Source organism: Clarias gariepinus, chromosome 9 (assembly GCF_024256425.1).
Source record: "Clarias gariepinus isolate MV-2021 ecotype Netherlands chromosome 9, CGAR_prim_01v2, whole genome shotgun sequence".
In the NCBI taxonomy this organism is placed as follows: Eukaryota; Metazoa; Chordata; class Actinopteri; order Siluriformes; family Clariidae; genus Clarias; species Clarias gariepinus.
This window is the reverse complement of record NC_071108.1, coordinates 26,964,558-26,973,921: the sequence shown is the minus strand read 5'-3', so window position 1 is coordinate 26,973,921 and position 9,364 is coordinate 26,964,558.

The window sequence follows — 9,364 nt, the reverse complement described above, 5'->3', positions numbered from 1 at the left end:
GTATCCTAACCTTATTAATTCTTAACAAATATTATTCCTTACAGTACAGTTCACAACCTAAAATGTAGCCAGAATGGAATCTTAAAAATAAACGATTACTCAGCAAATTTGTAAGTTTCAACTCTCATTCTCATGATATCCCAAATCACTTTACAGAAATGTAAAGTCGAGTTCTTCATCGTTTATTTATAGTGCTTGACAAAGTGACCATTCTGAACTACAATGATTTTTCCAGTCACCAACTTTACCTGGGAAAAAGTGAAATGTACGGAGACAGGGAGAAAAAAAAAATTAGATTGTTAAAAATATAAAGAAAATTATAAACAGAACAAATTTGTCTACAATATATGAATTCCTGCACAGTGGATAACATAGCAATAGTTATTACTAGGAAACAACATCAGTTTATAAATATAAACAAATTTGGAATTTAATGCCTGCAACACCCTGCAGTCAATCAATAAATAAAAGGACGTAGCAAAAGTGCAAAGCTTAGTTGCTGAATTAAGCTAAATTGGCCAGATGATTTTATATATATATATATATATATATATATATATATATATATATATATATATATTTGGATTTTACAAAATATTTCAGCTTTTCCAGAAATTGGGATAATCCAGCAAGGAATTGGCATGTTGTTATAGGGGTTAGCACCATGGCCTTGTGCCTCCAGGATCAAAGGTTCAACTCCTGCCCCTGGTCTGTGCATAAGGAGATTTCATGATTTCCCCGTCCTGCAGAGAAGGCTGATTGATATTTCTAAATTGCCCATAGTGTGTGAGGGAGGTATGTGTGTGCTTGTCAGTCATGGTGTGCAATTTTATATGTGGCAAAGGTACTAAAGTGCAAAAGTAGTTCTCAAAGTACAGTGGAACCTTGGATTATAAACATAATTTGGTCCAGAAATGGGCTCATATTTCAAAACACTCGTAAATCATATATATATATACGAGCCCACTTCCGGAACGAATTATGTTCGTAATCCAAGGTTCCACTGTACTCTATGATTTACACACAGACTAAATTTCAATGGTATACATACACAAACACACACATAACGCCTGCATGCATAAAAAGAAACACTTATCTGCCGGGATTTATTTTTACTTTTTTTAAAAGGTTAAGTGCAGGTCAATTTGTTTTATTTTTACTTTATATTTTGCATTAATTATTTTTATGTTTTTTAATGCGTGCAGGCGCTGTGTGTATGTGTGTGTTTGTGTACTTGTGTGAAGCTAAAGTAAGAGGAGAGGAGAAATCAGACACCCCCCCCCCCCCCTCTACTCGTCTTACATGGTAACCCCTCTTCTTCTCTCATTTGAGTTTCACACACACATATTTACGGAAAGACTTTTTAAATTAATATTATTATTTGTTTTTTTTTTCTTTCCTGATTTTTTTCCCTAATTCAGTCGTGGCCAATTGCTCCCAGTCACTAGGGGGCTCCCACATTTAGGCTACTGCTACTATTCAGCCGGGAGGGCCGAAGGCTATCACGTGTTTCCTCCAAACCGCGTGACGCCAGCCTTGTGTCTTGTGCATCCGGGTAACAGAACATCCAGGGGTTGTGCAAATATGCTTGAAAGTGACATATTTAAGTGACTTGTGATAGGGGTAATTGTGTAATTTAACTAATGACCACAAATGGTAGTTGTGCAGTGGCCACTAGTGGTTATTGTAAGATGATGTCCAGAATGTCCATAGTGAGTGCAAAAACCATATGTGTGCATGTGCAAAATGTATCGGTACTGTATGTTAGCCTGGTTGAGAGACCATATCGCCTGCGGGCAGAAGCTCTTCCTCAGTCTCTCTGTGTTGGTCTTCAGGGAGCGGAATCGCTTTCCTGACCTTAACAGAGAGAACAGTCCATTGTTGGGATAGCTGAGGTCCTTCACGATCTTCCTGGCCTTGGTCCAGCACCTGTTGCTGTAGATTGAGTGCAGGTCAGGGAGCTTGGTGCGGATTGTGCGCTCTGCTGATCGCATCCCACTCTGTAGAGCGCGTCTGTCCTGCATGGTGCTGTTCCCGAACCAGGTTAAGATGTTTCCCTTCAGGATGCTCTCTATGGTGCAGGAGAAAAAGTTCCGATGACGGGGTCTGGTAGTTTCTCTCCTGCTTAGTGCTGAAGTCCACTATCAACTCCTTTGTCTTACTGACGTTTAGAAGTCTTACTGACGTTTAGAAAACGCATTTTATTTAAAAGAAAACTTTTCAAAGTCTTAATGTGTGATATTTTGAAATTGCAATCACAGAGAGCATTCATGATATGAAATTATTTTATGTCATGTTATGGTAATAAACCATGACATGGTTTATGATAAATACATTCGTCATTTCGTATGATGTTGATAGTATTTTGTAGTTCCACCTACTGTACTTGCGATTCCTAAGAATAACTTCTGTATACAATCCTGACAATTTGAGTTGTTTTTTTCACCCGCTTTACATCACCGACATATTGTGTACAACTGTTTTGAGTGGACACTTTTCAAATACAACCTCCCCCATTCGATGCGTTCCATGACATGGAGAAGTAAAAATCTATAGCAGCAAAAAAAATTATATTTAAAGCAATTATGAATGTTTGATTTAATTCGCACAGAATATTCAGTCTGTTCGTCTCTGTAGGCTTATAGATGTTTGAGTCACAGCTAGCTAACCCAAAATTAACATTTTTATTTTTTAGTTTATATATTTTTATATCATATAAAATTAGACATTAGTTTAAACTTATATTTATTTTAACTTAGGATATAGCTGTTATGATCATGAACATTTGACAATGTACAATAAAACTATATAAAAATCAATAGTACTGAATGTTGATAGGCTTAGACTGTTTCTATCTTGATTTGCAAATGTGGCCATTAGACTTAATGGTTGTTAACCACATAGCTTTACACACATAATGCAGAGACGAAGTGCATCATTTCAGGGCCACCCCTAGAGGGCGCCTTGCGCCCTGAGACATTGTTGTGGACTTTGTTTCCCAGAGTGCACCTCAGCCAGGTGATGACTGCACTCACCTGAGCTGGGATTGCTAATTAGTCTGTTCATAAAAAGTTGTGACCTAGGTTTGGTTCTTCGTCTTGCATCTGTTTTTGTTATCCTGTCTGTTCTAACACTGTGTTAACTCTTGTTTGTTCATTTTGAGACTGGTTTAAATTGTTTACTTTTTCTTTATTAAAATTGTTAAGTCTTAACTTTTGCACTTATGCCATGAGTGCAGACCAAACTCAAGGCAAAGCAGAGGGGTCTCCCCTGGACATTTTTTTAATAAATGGCCTAGCGAGCAGACTCTGTGGGCAGTCGGATCGTTATCCAGTGTGACATCATTAAGCATGCAGGAGAGAGGAGTGAGATTCCACGGAGCGCTCCAGAGAGAGACACTGGGTCAGCTAGCAATACAGTGTGTGCCCACTGAGACACAGCATAACAGTACTTTCTGTGTGTGTTACCATGATTACATAAGCCCCTCTGGTACCTGTGGCTGCTGCCGTGAAAATTTCACACTACGGATATTAAATGTTGAATATAAAGGCTTAGCGTGCTGTATCAAAGCACATTAATGTAAAGTTAAATGGAAGAAAAAATATTGTATAAAAGGTGCACAAGTAACAGGGATAGCCACAGCACTGAGAGGATTTTGAAACAAACCCCATTCTAGAATTTGGGGGAGAAAAGGAATGGATTGCAGCTGAAGTCAGTGCTTCAAGACCCACCATGCACAACATATCCAAGAAATGTGCTATAGCTGTCGCATTCCTTTTCTCAATTCACTTTTGTACCAGAGACAACTTCAGAGGCATCTTATCCGGGCTAAGGACAAAAAGGACTGGACTGCTACTTAGTGAGCCAACATTCTCTTGTCAGATGAAAGTCAATTTTGCATTTTATTTGGAAATAAAGGTCCCAGAGTCTAAAGGAAAAGAGGAGAGGCACAGAATTCAACAGTGTTGGGGAGTAGTTAACTACAAGTAGCGACGCTACTAACTTAACTACATTTTTTAGTAGCTTGGCAGTAGCTCAGTTGCTTTTTAAACAGTGTAGCTTTTCCAGTAGCTAACTACTTTTTGCAGCAAGTAGCGGTGTAGCTGCGCGAATCAGCGCGATGCAAAGATATTCTTCTTGTTAGATTACAAACTCATTTTTTGCCATTACCGCCACCTGTTGTTTAATCACGCATCTTGCGGCTAACGGTTCACTGACGTACAGAAGTGGGTTGACACACCCATCCATGATGGAGCAAGACGTGGCGGCAGATTTGGAGGATGGAGAAACAACTAACGTTAATTACCCATGGCCTTATTTGTCCAAGTTCATGTCTCTCAAAGAAACAACAAGTAAAAGTTACACTTTTGTATGCAATCTTTGCAAACCAAAGTTTAAAACGCTGTCTACGTCGAAGACCTCAAGCACAAATTTAAGGACGCACATACAGGTGAGTAATGGCCATTTTAAATGTATTAATTATCCTGCTTTATTGCTCTCTATGTTACATCAAATTTCTATTTCTGATTTAATTACAATGACCCGCCATGATCTGTCCGCCAGTTTGGTAATGAACATAAAAGACCACTAACGTTAACGTTTGCGCCATCGTGTTTGTCAGTTGAACAAAAAATGTAATCTTAGTTTTTTATTGCACGACAAAGGCTTTGATCTAATTAAATTGCTGTATAGATTTGTTGTGACTGGTTTCAGAGCAGCTGAACTGCATGTGAGCGAGTTTAACGTGCATTTTTCAAATAGCAGTTATGCTGTTTAACATTCACATAACTTCCAACATTTGTGTGGGCAGCCAGATAATTACAGCATTTCACTCGATTTGTCATATAAAAGCGTTTTTAATGTTATAGAAACGTAAAGGTCTCGTCACAGTTTTCCGCCAAAATAAAAGCTCAAGTGTTTAATCCTTTCAAGTGGAGAAATTAAGACAAGTGTTTTCATTTAGCTACCTTAGTGTAAAATGGAAATTAATATAGAAAGGAAACATTCCTTTATGTTGTTGCGCAGTTGTATTATTAGTAGGCTTATATATTTCTGTCTTGCATAATAATAATTTTAAAAGTATGGCATTTAAAATGTGTTTTTCTTTCTAATTTGTTTTTCTTCCCTTTATCCTATGCCTATCAGAGACTGCATCCAACTAAACTGAATGAGTTACTGAGAATGCAGCAACAATTCAGTAAAAAGATAACAACACCCTCCATTCAAGAACAGAGTTCCTCAAGCTCATCAAGACCAATTCAGTATTTTATGAGGGAGGTGGCACCAGTTTCCCAGGAAAAATTCAACAAGCTGGTTCTGAATTTTGTTATTCAGGGGCTTCATCCCCTCAGTATTGTTGAAAGGGCAGAATTTAATGAATTATTCAAGCAGGTACTGCCTTCAAGGCATGTGATGTCTAGAAAGACATTAGTCAGAATGCTAGAGGATCAATACATTTCCATGAAGACAGATATGTGTAAAGTTTTGTCTGAGCAGGAATTTGTAGCAACAACCACAGATGCATGGTCTACAAATCACAAGAGCTATCTGGGAGTCACTGTCCATTGGATAGATTCAGACACACTTACCATCTCTTCCAGGGCTTTAGCTTGCCGAAGGATCAAGGGAAGGCACACTTATGACACTCTGGCAGAGATGCTTGAAAGTGTCCACATGGAATTCAGCATTCAAAACAAAGTTGTGTTAACCACTACAGACAACGGTTCAAATTTTGTAAAAGCATTTAGTGTGTTCGCAGCTGAAGAAAAAGTGACTGAAGATGATGAAGAAAATGATGAAGAGGCAGATGTTGAGTTCACTGATGTTGCAGCATTTCTACAAGAGACCAAAAAGGATGACTACCACTTGCCAGCCCATCAACGCTGTGCCTGCCATTCTCTCCACTTGGTTGCAACCAAAGATGCTGAGGCAGCTGTGGAAGATTCTTCATTTAAAAAGATTTCAAGGGCAGCTTTCGCCAAATGTCAAAGCCTTTGGAATAAGCAGAGTAGAAGCACCCAAGCTTCTGACAACATTAAAGACAGACTTGGATGCATGCTGGTTGTGCCTAATGTAACACGTTGGAACTCTACATATAATGCAATGGATCGTTTGAAAACTTGCATTGAAGAGAAACCTCAGGAGCTCCATGATGTTTGTGAGAAAATGGACATTCCACGACTGAAGCCATCAGAGATTACATTCATCAAAGAATATGTCATGGTGAGTTTGAACTGTCTAAGATGTATTGAATCAATCATTTTATGTAAATATTTTTTAGTGTTTCATAGAATCCCATATTTGTAAAATAAAAATATTTTTGGTATATACTGTACATTAAATACAAATTGTATTAAATCCAATGACTTTAGTAGCCTAATTCTTTAGTAAATTATTTTACAGTAAATTACCTATTAACTCTTAAGAATATAATAATCAACATGACTTATGCATCCTGTGATTTTCATAATGTATTTTTGCACTCATGCATACAGCCATGTTTTATGTGTAATTTCACAGGTGATGGCACCAGTGTCCAAGGCCCTAGATGTTCTCCAGTCAGACAAAATGGCATACCTCGGAGTCTTGGTCCCCACAATCAACATTCTTGTTGAGAAGTTGCAGTCACTCAAGCAAGAAAACCTCCAATATTGTGGGCCATTAGTTAATGCCATCATCAGTGGTGTGAACAGAAGGTTCAGTTACCTTTCTGGTAAAAAGTATCTCATGGCAACGGCTTCACATCCTATGTTTCGTATGTCTTACATACCAAATGAACAAAAAGATGACATCATCTTAAGACTAAAACAGGAGCTTTCAGCAGCACACAGTCCACATGTTGAAGAGACGATTGTTTCAAGGAAGCCAGAAAATGAAAGCGATGAGATCACAGACTACTTCTCCAGAAACCAGGAGAATGTTTTGGATGAATTGAACATTTATCTACAGTCTACAGCAAACACACCTGATAGTGCTTTCCAGCATCTATCAAAAATGAAGAGAGTCTTCATTAAGTGCAATACTGGTGTCCCTGCCAGTGCCGCATGTGAGCGGTTGTTTAGTGTTGGAAAGGACATTTTCCTGCCAAAACGCAACCGTCTTTCCGACAGTCATTTTGAGAAACTTCTCTTGTGTCGAATTAACAGGTCAGGCACTTCTGCTTCAGTTTCGTTAAGAGAACAAATTGAGTTGCCTATAAATTTTGTTATTGCCTGCTCTTATTAGAAGGACACTGCACCTCAATTCTCGACTGATGGTGTGAAACCATTCCTGTTTTGCTTGAGTGGTATAACAATAACAGTGACTAACTATGCTAGTTCAACTAAAATACTTAACATTTTCCAAGCGTTCTTACTCTTCAGTTGAGGCTTTTGTAACATTACAAACTATAACATTTTGACCCTTTGGAGGTTAATGTTTTGGATGAGGTTTCAGTCTACTGCAACTACACCAGATAGTTCTTTCCCTGCCAGTGCCACATGTGAGCGGTTGTTCAATGTATTTTCTTGCCAAAATGCAACCATCTCACAATCTGTATTTTTGAGAAAATGTTCTACATGCAATTTACGTTGGATGTATATTTTGTTCTTGCAATGTTGTATTTGTTGCAATTTTGCACTTTTGACAAACAGTCTGAGATATTTGAGTGTTGTGTGTAATAAAACAATGCAATACAATTATGATTTTAAAGAGTATTGTTTTAAACACTAAATATTTTACTTAAAACATTCCTCAGACACTTATTCAGTTATTTATAATATACGTTGTTCAAAAAAATCAAAAGTAGTTTCAATGTAGCTAGCTACTTTTTGATAGTAACTTGTAGTGTAGCTAACTACTTTTCCAAAAGGGTAGCTTGACTGTAGTTTAACTACTTTAACTTACGAGTAGCTTGTAGCTTGTCAAACTACAGTTTCAGAGTAGCTTCCCCAACACTGGAATTCAACTTGGTTGAGGTCCAGTGTAAAGTTTCCACAGTCAGTGGTGGTATGGGGAGCAATGTCATCTGCTGGTGTTGGTCTACTGTGTTTTATCAGGGCAAGGTCAGTGCAGAAAGGCTACCAGGAAGTTTTAGAGCACTTTATACTTCCCCTCTCAGTTGGCCAGCTTCATGAAGATGCTGATTTAATTTTCCCGAAGGACTTGTCATCTGGTTTAAGGATCATGGTATCCATGTGCCTGATTGGCCAGCAAACTTGCCCAACCTAAACCCCATAGAGTATTGTTAAAAGAAAGATGCGAGACATCAGACCGAATATTGCAGAAGAGCTGAAGGCCACTATCAGAGCAACCTGCCACACTTCCATGACGCACCACACTGCTGAAGTAATTCATGCAAAGGGAGCCCCGACCAAAAATCCTTTTTTAAATTGGTCTTAATATTCTAATTTTTTGAGATACTGAATTTTGGCTTTTCATTATATTTAAGCCATCAACAGTTCAGGTGTAGCTCTGGTTAAGGCACTGGACTATGGTTCAGAATGTCTCAGGTTCAAATCCCATGAACACCAAGTTGTCCCTGTTGAGCCCTTAAGCAAGGCCCTTAACCTTCAGCTACTCAGATGTATAATGAGATAAAAATATGAGTAGCTCTGGATAAGGGCGTCTCCTAAATGTAATGTTAACCTCTCGATTATATTCTAATTCTTTGAGATGCACCTGTATATTCTGATTTCATAATAAATACTGCCATACCGTAGTCAAAGAACATAGCAGACATACTGGGCTCAACTGTTCAGTTCGTACCCCGTTCATCCCCATGGGATATGTAACATTTTAGCCACTGCAATCCATAAAACTGTGCTGTTTAGACATCTCACTTTTGCGTACAAGTTCCTTACAGCTTTATTCAGACATGTGAATGTGGGCGATATTTGCAACATCAAACAGTGTATAAGATAACGCACGGTCCTGAAAACCCCTCATTTCTGTTCTGGTAGCTGAAAATATTCAGAAAACAATCCAGAAAATGTATACTTGACACACAACAGTGTCTCTCTGTTTCTCCGTAGCTATTACTTAACAGACATGTTTTTTTGGATTTTAAATGTACCGATCGTATCTTGTAATGTCTGACAAGCTGTTTTTGTTTGCCATATATAGATTTTTTTAGCTTTGCTTATAGTGGTTATGGCAAAAAGGATTTATCACTAGGTACACATTTAGCGTTGTGTCCCCCCTCAAGGCATGCTCTTTAAGACAATATAAAGATAAGCCATAATTTCAACATTTTAGAGCTAGACACATTACAGACCTGGACACATTTTCTACCCCAAGATTATTGATTTGTAGACATGACATGTAAACAATCAACACCAATTCAGACAGTTTTGTTAATTATACCTCAAATTCTGTGAGAAACATA